The sequence below is a fragment of the Rutidosis leptorrhynchoides genome, chromosome 9, assembly GCF_046630445.1.
Source record: "Rutidosis leptorrhynchoides isolate AG116_Rl617_1_P2 chromosome 9, CSIRO_AGI_Rlap_v1, whole genome shotgun sequence".
NCBI classification, from domain to species: Eukaryota; Viridiplantae; Streptophyta; class Magnoliopsida; order Asterales; family Asteraceae; genus Rutidosis; species Rutidosis leptorrhynchoides.
The window spans coordinates 131151964-131165166 of NC_092341.1; positions in this window are offsets into that span (position 1 = coordinate 131151964).

Sequence of the window (13203 nt, forward strand, 5' to 3'; positions counted from 1 at the left end):
GATTTTTTTGTAAAAAAGAAATTTTTTTGACATATTTTGGTAACATTGAAGGGTTGGTTCTTTTACAAAAGTTGGTTCTTTTATCGTTGGAGACAAAAAAAAAATCTACTGTAGCACAGTAGTGGCCCCTGTGGGTCTAACTGTTTGAGCGCAACGTACAAGTTGGTAAAGCGTGATGAGTGTTATTATTCAGTATTTTTGGTTTTAGTAATGCGATAAATAATACTTTAGAATTTAAAATATAGGTATAAAGTGGGGGGTTTGATTTATATTTTAATGAAAGTTAGGGGATTAGTTTTGTGAAAAGCGAAAAGATATATAGTACTATTCATCGCGTATAAGATAAATTTTGTCTAATAGATAATATGTTAAATTGAGGTGAATAGTAAAAAGATGGTTTTCCTTGGTGTTTGGTATTGGTGCTTGGTTGGAACCTCCGATGTTGCCGCAGGTTAATATTAAAAAAAAAAAAAAATCAGAAAATTAAAAATAAAGTGATTCTTACACACCTCTTTTTGATCAATATACAAGTAATTTATTATCATACCCTTGATTATATTTAAAATAATAATATAACTTTAATTCCTTAGATTAATTTACGGATATAATTGTAAATTAATAAGGCAAAAGTGAAGATGGATCACAAAATAATGTGTGAGGATTATCTCCCATTATTCATTTGTCCATCATCAAATCATATGATGCTATGACATATTACCTTTTTAGTATAGTTGATAACTAGAGACTAAAGATGTATCGGGTTACGTGTTTCACCGGTCGAGTTCTGTTTATCTTTGGTTATGATTTTACTGAAGGTACATTGCATTAACTGTATATGCATAGGCAAAAAGTTCACCAGGTGCGCGTTACGGCGCTCATTGCTTTGGTAATTTGATTACCGTTTTTCACAAAACTGAACTCGTCAAAACAAAATCATGTAACCCTTAGTTCGCGTTTTTCACAAAATACTAACCGATCAAGAGAAAATCATCATCATCATCATCATCATCATCATCATCATCATTATCATCATCATCATCATCATCAATGTAGCTAGATATGGGCAGTTCCAAAGAAACCAAAATCGGATTATGGTTGTTGGTTTTTATTGTTGCGGTAAATCAGAGTAGTTTGGAATTGAGTTTTGGATCATCATCAACGTATCCAGATCTGATCGATTCTAAAGAAACCCATCGCCGGTTGAAGTTTTAGGTGCGTTTACTTATTTATTCAAATTCAATTAAGGGCTTTTTGGTGGATCCTTCATCATTATTACGTCTCAGTCTGTATAAAGGTGTGGTTGTGTGAGATGAAGCAACAAGCTAAAGTAAGATCAAAGTATCAATAAATCGTTCTTGATTGTTTTAATGGTCAAACATGTGAAACGTTGAACTTAAATTTAATAAATTAAAATTCCACTGCTATTAAGACACATTTTAAGTCTAGCAATGTATTTGTGTGAATTTAGATTTAATACGGGTTTTGAATTTGGGAAAAAGATGAATTAGTGTCGCAGCTCCCTCTTTTATAGTGAAGAAGATGAACATGAAGAGTAAAAGGACGAATTTACCCTCACATGCAATGTACATGTCAAAGCGCTCGAGTCCGATTTGTTTTGGGCCTAAAATAATAAGTTCGAACTTAGATCGATTGATTTCCTACAAGTTCAAAGTTCAACTCAAGTTTAACTCGCTTATATTATAATTCTTATTATTATATAATTACGAAGTATATTAATATTATATTAGATAATTATACAAATAATATTAAACGTGTTTATGTGAAACTGATATCCCCTAGTTTATACATGTTTGAGATTTCAATTTGAGGTGATATTATTTCTATTTTAAGCTGAAATGTGTCTATTCTATGAAAATATTAATGTGTTATGTGTTTGAATAGTTAATGTGATTTTGTAGGAAAAGTGATGAAAAAACAGTGAGAATGATATGACACCGAAGATTGGACGATGTACGGATGAGGAATAAAGGGAAGTTGGAAGATAGTGAAAACAGCTCTCATATGTTCATTTAGCTGCCATCTATTATATTGAAGAATTCCAAAAAAACCCAGAACATTAAAGAGCTATAGAAAGAGCCGCCGTATGTAATGAAAAATAGCTCCCGGCTATTTGAATGCCCGACGGCTATCATGAATAAGGTTTGAAGATCGAAAAGCTAACAGAAAATAATTCGAGCTGCCAGTTGTTGAAACAGCCTCCGGCTTATCAAAGAAAGTTCTGGAATGTCAAAAGGGTAGCCGGCTATCACCACCAGCCGCCGGATAAAATGGAAAAGAACCTTCAGCTATCCAAACAGCCTCCAGCTCGAAAGCAATAGGGTTTTGCCCTATAATAGAGAGGCAACTTGTAGAATTTGTAATCTGTTTTCAATTCACTTTTAATACGTTTTTAGTTAGTTATCTCTCAAAATATTTAGTGTTTTATATTTCAAGTCTGTAAGGATTCTAATATCCTAACACATTGTTTTATAATTTTTGAGGCATTTCTTATTTACATTTAATGTTTACTTTAGTTCTTGCTATGATTATTTGTTTGATTCTTGTTATTAATTGGATGATGAGCTAACTTTGATAGTATTCACTTGGTATTAACATGATCCCTAGTTGGATTAATGGTTATTTTCAAGATGTTTATATAACTTGTATGGATTAGATATCTTATGTTGAGTAAAGAACCATCGGTTATCAAGACATTGGTATAGAATTGTATGTGTAGGTAAATGATAAGATTAATGAACCTAGTTAATCCTAATACTTACCCCTTACTAGTTTTCCATATATGTCAACCTAGGTAGTTATATCTATAATTGAATACGAACCAGCTGAAGATCATAAATTTACTAGTATACACCTAAGTCTTGAGATCTAGATGAGCTTTGCTACATGTTATATATCTAATGTATATAAAAAACTTGGTGATTTAATGAAATCAGTTAAGTCAAATGATTAAATCACATTTATCCTCCTAATTTATTGTTAAAATATCAATTTACTGGTTGGCCTGACTTGGTAATTAGGTATTTGAACTAAAATACAAGTCATTTAAACTAGACTATCATTAAAAGGTTAATCCATAGCTAGGGAGATTGTGAAAGTTCAAGTGAATAATGTTTATCTTTTATTGTTATTTGATTAATGTTTTAGTTAATCAAAACTCCCCAATTAAACTGTGACACCCAATTAATACAAAACTTAATTGTCGTACTCTTCGTGGGACGAACTTGACTTAACTGCTATCTATTACTACATTGATCGGGACCGGTTGCCAGTAATATGTGATAGTATTTAGTGGTTAGTTTTATTTATAAATTTAAAGGTTATTTATTACACATCAGAAACACTCACTTAAGCTCACAAGCTTATTCAAATTTGATATAAGAAAAACTCGAGCACATTTAGCTCAATATGAATCAAACGAGTTAAACTCAAATAACTCACCAGCAACTCACCTCATTTACACCCATAAACTATCATCTGAATCCCTTTTCGCTCTAAATAATAATACATGAAATTACCTTTATATAAACTGTTGGGCCCTTAATTAACAACAGGAGTATTATAGGGGGTGAATACAATTTCTTTTAATTAACTAACCAATTAAACACAGTTTAGTATTCAAACATGTAATTTAAATAGAGTCAAAGTTAATTTTTCAACTGTTATTCTTTATTGATTAAATCACAAAGAATTACAACTATCCTTGGCGAAATGATAGTTGGTTGATACAGATTTACCTAAGTATAGCTATTAAAGCTATTACACGTTTTGGACTCTAAAAAAATAAATCCACACCACTAGTTGTTACAATAGTGGATACAACAATTTATAGTAGTCCTATTAACCGTGTAATGGTTCTATTGTCCACTGGTACATAGGATGTCTGTACTTGTGGGGACAACTGCATCAGAGAGCGTGCTCTCCTCTTTCCTCTTTGGTAGCTATTTGCAGGAACACCCCAATTCAGTTTGGCACCACTATTTGTTTAAACAAATAGAATGTTGTGTTCCCTAGGCGTTGACAAAGTATAACACATGTCTACACATGCGTTAAACTTATGCATTCCCATGTGGTCTTGTAAGGTCACTTGTCAGCCGGTGACGCGTGTCCTTTCCTTTTCAACTTTTTCTTTGACTTCTGTTGAATAGTACAATTGATGTAGACCACTCAGGAAACCACCATGCTTGTAATGGAGCATGGCTGTCTTGTGTTATATGCTGCTTACCAGGTTTACTGGTTCTTCTTATGCTGAGTCACTTGATATTCTTGAATTGCTGAGTACTCATCCTGTGCTGATTCGAAGAATACACTCTACCTTGTACTGGTAGACTAGGCAGCATACTGAACACTTGACATAGCAATAATTGCTGTCTATACATAAACAAACTTGTACTGGCTGCACATAACATTTTAGTGCAAATAAATTATAGTTTTGTCATAATTAAATCCTTAATTATTTTGGGGACTCAACAATCTCCCCCTATTTGATGATGACAAAACTTATGACATTTAGAGAAAACACTAAAACTGGTACTGAGGGACCTAATGAAAAATAGGCCGTAAATTTGTTCCTTTTAAGTTTTTTTTTGGGGATCTTTTACTGAGTTATCTATATCTTATAACTTGATATGATTTTGAAGATAAACTCATTTCATTTTCATTACAACAGAGTATATACAGTAATTACAGAGCATCATAATGAACAATGAATTAACAAAAGATACAATTTGAGCACTAGAAGGCTATCTGTCTCTATCTTTTTCTTTCTCTAGTTCATCACCAGATAGCTCTTCTTCTTTTACTTTCAAGGCAGCCCAAGCTTCAGGAAACAAGTAAGGCAGCTCAGCAGGGTCATAAACTGGAACATGAGGAGGTAGAATGATGGGATCTCTTCTGTGTGGGCCTTCACCAGTAGATTTCTTTCTTTTAGGCCTTTGAGAAAGAACTTCTTCTATTTTACTACTGGTGCATTCTCAAATTTTGTTGCTTTGTTGAAGAGCTCTTGGAGTTCTGGCTTCAATATCTTTTTAATACCACTTTCAGCCTTACCAATGAAGTACTCCAATATCTCCATCCGTTCACTAAATTAGAAGGTTCTCAAATCAGTGTAGTCTACCCTCTCTTGAATGTTATCTTCCCTGCTGATACTGAAAGCTCTTTTTGTGCCTCTGTGCACTTTGATGATCTTGCTGGGATTTGATCTCCTGGTCAATACATCACCATACTTGCTCCTATAATACTGATCAGATAGCTTAATTGTTCGTTCAGTTTCTATAGGAGCAGTAGCAGGTGCTTTCTCAGCAGCTTCCAGTTCATCAAGAGCTTTATCTTGTTCCTTAACAATAGCTTTGGCTAGCTTGAGGGACTCAGCCTCTTGCTTTCTATTTGCAGCTAATTTAGCTTCTACTTCCTGAAGCCTTACCCTTTCAGCATATTCAGCATCAGCATCCTCCCTTCTTTTCCTTTCAACTTATTAGCCCAAAAGATAATCATCAGCAGTAATATTCAGGGACTTTGCTGTTTCAATCATTTTCCTTCCCTCATCAGTTCTAAGGGCATCACGATACTGCCTTAGATCCATACCCAGTTGTCGAGCCTCTTGAAATTGAGCTTTCTCTTCATCAGTATGAAGCCTTTGACCACTGTTATTTAGATACACACCAATTTCAATGCCATAGGTTAAAGCAGTGATATAGAATGGCTGATCAAGAGGATGATGCAGCAATCTAACTTGGCGTATCCTTTCAGAAATAGCTGCTTGTCTTTGCTCAAGCAATTCAGGTACAGTGATCTCCAGCCTGTAAGCCTCTCTTTCATCTGGATTCATCCTTCTTAGATCTGGCTTACCTTGGACAACTGAGTCATCTTCCCAAGTTGTGTGTTTATCATGACGTTTTGGGGAAGATGGAGGATACATGATTGATTCTGATATGCCTGAAGAACTCACTGGAAACTGATTAATACGTTCATCCTGTGTTCTGTTAAAATAAGCAAGAGTCTAGGGAGAGATAGGTGATTGAACAAATAAGTGATCTCCTCTACCCCAGACTATGAAGTCAGCAGGATCAACAGTATCATCATCTTGTTTAGCACCCAGCTCAGCCTCCTTGGCTGGGTCTTCAACACTTGTTTCACCCAGCAGCACACTACTGGCTGGGTCTTCATTCACAACACTCCTTGATGTGTCTTCCGTACCAGCTGACTGATTAGTATCAGCTGGCATAACTGCCACAGTATCTTCATCAGCTGCCTCGAATAGGGGTCCTTTCCTTAGGGGCAGGTTGTCCCTAGAAGCAAATTTCACCCTTTGTTTGTCGATTGGCATGGGTTCAGCTGATGGTTCTTGTGTTGATACTGGTTCTGTGGAGGCAGATAGGGAACAATAACAAGATGCTCCCCCTTAACATCATCAACATCAAGGTCTGTTATTTCTGCTGGCTGTTATTGTGTAGCTGGCTGAACAGAAGATGCTGGTCGAGAAGATGAGCTAGTTTCCAACATTACATCTAGCCATTTCATGAACACGTCAGCTCTTACTCCTCCTGACCCAGTAGATTGCAGATAATCTTTCATTTCTTTAGGAGTCATTCGTTTGATCCTGTCTGCTCGCTCAGCATACAGCTTTGCCCTTTTCTTGTCATACTTAACCATGAACTTAGCATTTATTTTACGAGCATCTCTTTTGTACTTTTTAATGCTGATTAGTTCATCATTAATATCCAACTTGTCTGGGTCCAGGCTTCTTCTATGTTCAATTCTGTGTTGTTTACGAGCAACATAAGCCTCCCATTTGGCATTAAAGGCATCATTTAAATCTTGCTGTCTCTTCTGATGTCTCTCCAGTTTTCTTTTCATTTTCCTTTCAATCGTTTGAGAGACAACAAAAGATTCAGCAACTTCCAGTTCAGAAACATCACTGGGCTTACTGCCAGAACCAATATCATCCACTGATGTGGCAGACACCTGGGTTGAGATTCACCAGCTGCCTGTACACCAGCTTCAGTATGAGTGTTTCTGGACTTAGTGCCAGCACCTTGACCAGTACCAGTACCATCATCATCACCATCTCTCCTTTGCTGTTTAGGAGCCTTTTCATGCTCATGCTCCCCCTCAGATGGTTTTCTCTTTTTGGACTTCTTTTTAGACTTCTTCTCCCCTTTTTTTTATCATTAGCAGGGGCAGAAGGGTGATCAGGGGAAACCTGTGCATCAAGGTCACTATCTGACGTAGGAACTAAAAATGCAAAGTTGTTCCAGTCAGCATCAGCAGGAGAAAGATGGGCACCAGGATCTACACCATATTGTCGGAGACACAGATTTGAAGATCTAACTTCATTTCTTGCAACACCCATTGCCATTTGATTAACAGTGGCCCTAACATCTGCTTGTAGGGCAGCCATTTGTTGCATAGTCTCTACGAATTGAAGATAAGCAGAGACAGGAACCATATTAGCCATTTGATGTTCCTGCAAATCCAACCTCTCTGTCAATACCCGATTCTCTTCATTAAGAAAAAAATTCCTTCGATTAGCAGCATTAAGATCAGTTTGAAGACGGGAAATATGATCAGCATATTCATTATGAGAGATGATTCACCTTTTGAGATCCTCCTCTTCTTCAAATTGTTTGACAATAGCTTCCACCGCTAGATCAGCAAAAGCACATACTTATTTGAGCTAGTTTTCAATGGTAGAAGTGGTAACCTCCCTAGTTCTGCGTATGGCTTCAGTCATTCTATCAACAATAGCAGAGCGAATGGTGCTTTGTAGATCTGGTGTAACTTCATCTAACGTCTTATAGACAGCCAGGGTGGAGATGGCAGCCACCTCATCATCATTAAAATTGTTGGTTGAGGGGCGATCACTAGCAGCTAACAAAGGAGTACCTCCGTGGGGTGGTGGAGGTGGAAGGTCAGAATCTGACTCGTCACCATGATCACCATCATTTTTACCTTCACTCGAAGGTTTAGAACCACTGGTATCCTTGTCAGCATCATTATCAGCATCATCAGTTAGATCCACTGATTTGTCTTTGGAACCAGTCACATTATCATGAGTGACTGATCCGCCCTTACCAGTACCTTTATCAGCATCACCATCAGATGAAGAAGATGATGTGGAAGAAGCTGATGAATCAGAAGGTACTGGCGAATCAGGGATATTTTGCATAACACATTTACCAGTAGCAGGATCTATGATGAACTTGAGAGGCCTCCATGTACCAGACCATAGAGAAGTAGCTTGAGCCATACCAAAGTAGTGATAGTATGGCTGCTCATTAACTTGTTGTAGCATGGTCAACCTCTCATATATCTCTTCTCTTGCTGGTCGATCCAGCTGAGATAATAGCTCAGTCAGCTCCTCTTCTGGTAATTTGATGGCTGAGACTATAGCACTTTTGGGATCAATAGTCAGCTGATCCACCAGCAAGGCAACTCTGGGAGTGATGGATGCTCCCCTATAGATGAAGTTTGGTACAACTTTATCAGGATCTGGTACCTGGCACACATATGCAGAAGCCTGAGAAGAATCAGTGGTGGCAGTAGCAGAGGTACCAGCATCCATAGTGGGTTCCGTAGAACCAGTGACATGTGCAGAATAGGCAGCATTTGTTGCGATAAGCTCATCAGTAAGCACCACGCCATCTTTATCACTACCTGTGATAATCTCCTCAATAGAAGCAGTTGAAGATGTAACAGTGGTAGTGCCAGAAATATCAACATCAAGAACCTCCTTAACAATATTACCAATGACCTTTTCAAGTACAGGAGTAGGTTCCATTATCATCTCCTCAACCACTACAGAATCAGTGGTTGAGGCAACAATACCAGAGACAGTAGGAGGAGTAGCAGAAATATCAGCAGTAGCTAACTCCTCATTATCAGTAAGAACAGTGGAACCAGTAATGACATTGTCTCCAGTAGAGCCAGCAGCATTAGAAGCAACAGTACTAGTATCAGTACCACCAGTAGATAAAGCAGTAGCACCAACACCAGTAGCAGAAACGGAGAGCTCATCAGTAGAAACAATAACATTCTTTTCTTGCTCCCCCTCCGCCTGTTCATCTACCCTGCTAAGAACTGAAACCAAAGAACATTTTATGTTAACAACTGTAGAACCAAATAAATTTGACTCAACAATTGCATCTGTTGTTGGTCTCTGGGGACAGACTGGTGATTTAGTCAGCCTTTCGATTGAGACAGAGTTAGGTGTATGTAAGTACAGCTGTGACTCTGCTGACTCATTGGCAACACATGTTGACCCATATAGTGTAAGAGTTCTGGCTGGTAATGATGTAGGAGTGAGACTCTTAGCATGATCCAAGTAACATTTAGGCTGTGCAGTGGCCTGAGCTGATTCAACACGATGAGGAACCAGCTCAAGACTGCTTTGGGGGTCAGTTATGTGCTCTGCTGGTTGTACTGTCAGCAGAGGATATTGCATGATGTTCATTTTAGAAAAATGTAGAAGTGCCTGGTTAGAAGAGTATGGGTTGCTACTCTTCTTAACACTAGTTTTAAAACCAGTCAGCTTGGGAGTAAAGGTTGTACCTTCAACTTCACTTTCATTTTTCAAGTCAGCAGTTAAAAGATTTTTAATTAAGTTACAGATTTCTGCTGTTTGGTCTAGAGACACACCAGGTTCCATAGCAGCTTTCTTTTCAGAAGCAGCAGTTGAGACTGGGGCAATCCCTCCCGTGGTTTGCTTGGAGCCAGCTTTAGCTCGTTTGGATTTGCATGTTACCAAGAAATAGTTAAGCAACGGATTCCAATACTAGAAGTGGGTAGTCAGTATATAAGACTAGGGCTGTTCTTTATGATCAAAAAGCACTAGATTCTAATACAACTACTGCTTTACCAGTATGTGAGACGGTGGCTGTACTAGTTGAGGTAGCTGGATTCTTCCTTTTCACAGCTGGCTTTCGCTGAGGTCCCTCCCCCTCAGCTGGTGCAACACCAGAGGCAGTCGTTTGGGCAACTCCACCTTGAGCAGCAAGATACTCAAGCATTGCTGACGTCAAAGCAGCATATAGAGCAGTAGGTTTATCCTTTGGCATCCCCCTTGCTTTAGAGGCAGGTCAAATGATTCATCAGCGATCTGCTGGTAAGCTTCACCCAGCTCATTTTCAAAAACAAGGCTCAAAAACCATGGAAAGGGGATTGGATGTGTTCGTTTGGGTGCAAGCACCATTTCCCTTAGCCTCAAATAGATTTCACCGGCGTAATCAATATTACGGTTAAACAGCATGCCGTGACCAATCTTTAGCTCAAAATCTGAGCACTAATCAAAACTTCCAGACTTCTGGCTGATACACTGAGTCAGCAGCCCGAAAAAGTAATACCACGGCGGTGGCATGTTCTTCCTTAGCGGCGTATGAGCAATTGGACCAGCATATCCGATTGTCTCCAGTACTTCCCTCCTGAAATCATCGCTCGTCGGTGAATTAACAAATGGACCACCGGGTAATTGAAGAGCACGACGGATGCATTAACAGTGATCGAGCAGTTTAGGGTTTCAGTCACCATGCCACAAATACAAGGAGCATTCTATTGAGTGGTGGCCTTTATGACCCAATATTTATTGTACATAATGTAATTATGGTATACGATGCGTGTATGAAGTGTACAAAGCATGTACGTGTTGCTTGCTCGAACGTCGAAGGAAAACTGGACGTTGTTTGAGTCACAAGGTGTGTACATACCTTTTCGACCCCAAATAAAGTTTGAGTTGATGTTTCAAAGCCTTACCATTGGAAAGAAAATCTTATTACGTTTCCAACGATATTTGATTCATCGAAAACGGAGCTACGATCAAGAAGTTATGGCCAAAACAAGTTACTGAAAACTGACCTGAAGGTTGGAGCGGCGCTCCACCCTTTGGAGCGGCGCTCCGATCGCGTCTGATGCAATTTTCAGCATTTTTAAAGGGTTAAATGAGGGGTTTTTTGGTCCTTTTACTTGTGGACGGATTTGTGGCCTTTAGAGCAGTTTTAGATCCACTTTTGGATCATTTTGGCATCCACACATCTCTCTCATCTTATCTTAGAGAGAGAGAGAGATTTCTAGGGAGAGATTTGGGGTTTTGAAGAAGAAGAAGCTTGAATTGATCGAAAGCTCGAGTGATAAAGTTGTTCCTTTCGTTCTCAGCTACGTTTTGATTGTTATGGTAAATTCTAAATCCGAATTTCATTGTTAAGATTATTGTTTGAGTTAGGGTTTGTGTTAGTTAGTGTTATAAACCCATTTTTATTGTGAATTTGGGGATTTTGGGTAAGATTCAAGTAAGTAAGCCTAAATAGGTGACTTAGAATTTCAAGTGATGAAATTATGAGTTTGGGTCTTGCGTGTGTTGGTTAAACGTTAGAACACTTGTGTTGACTTGGTTTTTAGGTGTAAAACCCTAATTTAGGTCAAAACGGGTCAAATGGGTATTTCGGGACAAGTAAGCTTGATTCGGTGTCAAATTAAGTTTTAAGTCAAGTTTTGGTAAATCAAGTAGGTAAATACTTGATTTAAGTGTTAGTGGTTGTCTTGGATATATAATCACTAGTCGTTAGTGATTTTGGGGCGTTTTATGACTTTGGTCAAAATGAGCAATTTGAATTGGGTTAAAATTGAGGATGACATTAATTGAGATTAATTGGATGTTAAACACTTTTGTTAAGTGTTAAATGATGCTTTTGATGTAATTACTCGCGAGAAGTGATTTTAGGTTAAAATTTGGTGTTTTAGCAATACAGTCAAACTTGGTCAATCATGGAATGGGGTTTGTGTAAAATACGAGCTAGTATGCGTTTAAAGGTTAAAGTTGACATATTTGGGTATTTCGAGAATGCGGGAACTAGTCTCGTTAGTTTTGGACCTTCGGGTAGCGTTAAAAGTGCAAAAGGGTATATTTTGCACTTGTTGTTCATTCGGGCGGGTCGAGAGTCCAAATGAGGTTGTATGTTGATTATGTGTATACCTATAAGCGTATTATAGGTAAAATCTTGCTCGGTCGCGTGTGGTGGGGATTTTGCGCATGGTTTGTAATGCTCGAGTTCACGAGGTGAGTGGAATAATTATATGCGTAGGTATATAATGTATTTATTTGTTGTAGCGTGAGATGTGAAGTGTCGATGTGCTAAGACACCACATTTCACGTGACGAGTGAAGTGTTGATGTGCTAAGACACCACTCAAAGTAATATGACGGGTGAAGTGTCGATGTGTTAAGACGCCACCCGGGGTGAAGTGTCGATGTGTTAAGACACCACCTGGAGTGAAGTATCGATGTGCTAAGATGCCACTCCAAGTAAGTTGAAGGGTGAAGTGCCAATGTGTTAAGGCGCCACTCGAGGTGAAGTATCGACGTGTTAAGATGCCACCTCAAGTAAAATGAAGAGTGAAGTGTCGAAGTATTAAGACACCACTCGGGGTGAAGTGTCGACGTGTTAAGACGCCACCCAGGGTGAAGTATCGACGTGTTAAGATGCCACCCGTGGGGTTAGTGTACGAAGTGTTAAGTGCACTAATGGTTGTTATGAACTCCGACGGTCTTCAAACACCGTTCCCTCATTCGATTGGTTAACCATGGTTATTGTGTTGTAGTGTAGCATATTATATTGTTCGAGTTATATATATGCTATTGTTGTGCTAGCTTGTGGTATTGGAGGTTAATAGCTTTGTACTTATGATGATAAGCTAATTGTGTCGCTAGCATGTATGCGGTATGTGAGTAAGTGTTTGTAAGTAGATATATTATATATGTATGTGTATAATTATTGCATTCACTAAGCGTTAGCTTACCCTCTCGTTGTTTACATTTTTATAGATTTGCGTGGAGGATGGCTCAGGTAAGTGTGCGGGACTAGTGGACTTGCGTAGTTTGCTTTAGAAGACGTGATGTTGGATTTGATTAGGATTGGGTAGCATATTCCCAATCGCCATGCTCGGTCTATGTTTTGTATTAAACTAAAATGGGTCGAAATGGTCACTTTGTCGTAATTTGGGCCGATATGGGCCTGGTGCTGTAAAACTCGATTTTATTGTGGGAAACTCTTAGTTTTACTTATATTGACGTGTTATGATAAATTGTTTCATTTAAAAGTGTCGTGGAACGTGTTTTACGAACGAGCATATAAAGAAAGTGGACATGCCACTTTGGAGCGGCGCGCCCCTATTTGGAGCGGCGCTCCATATGCCTGAA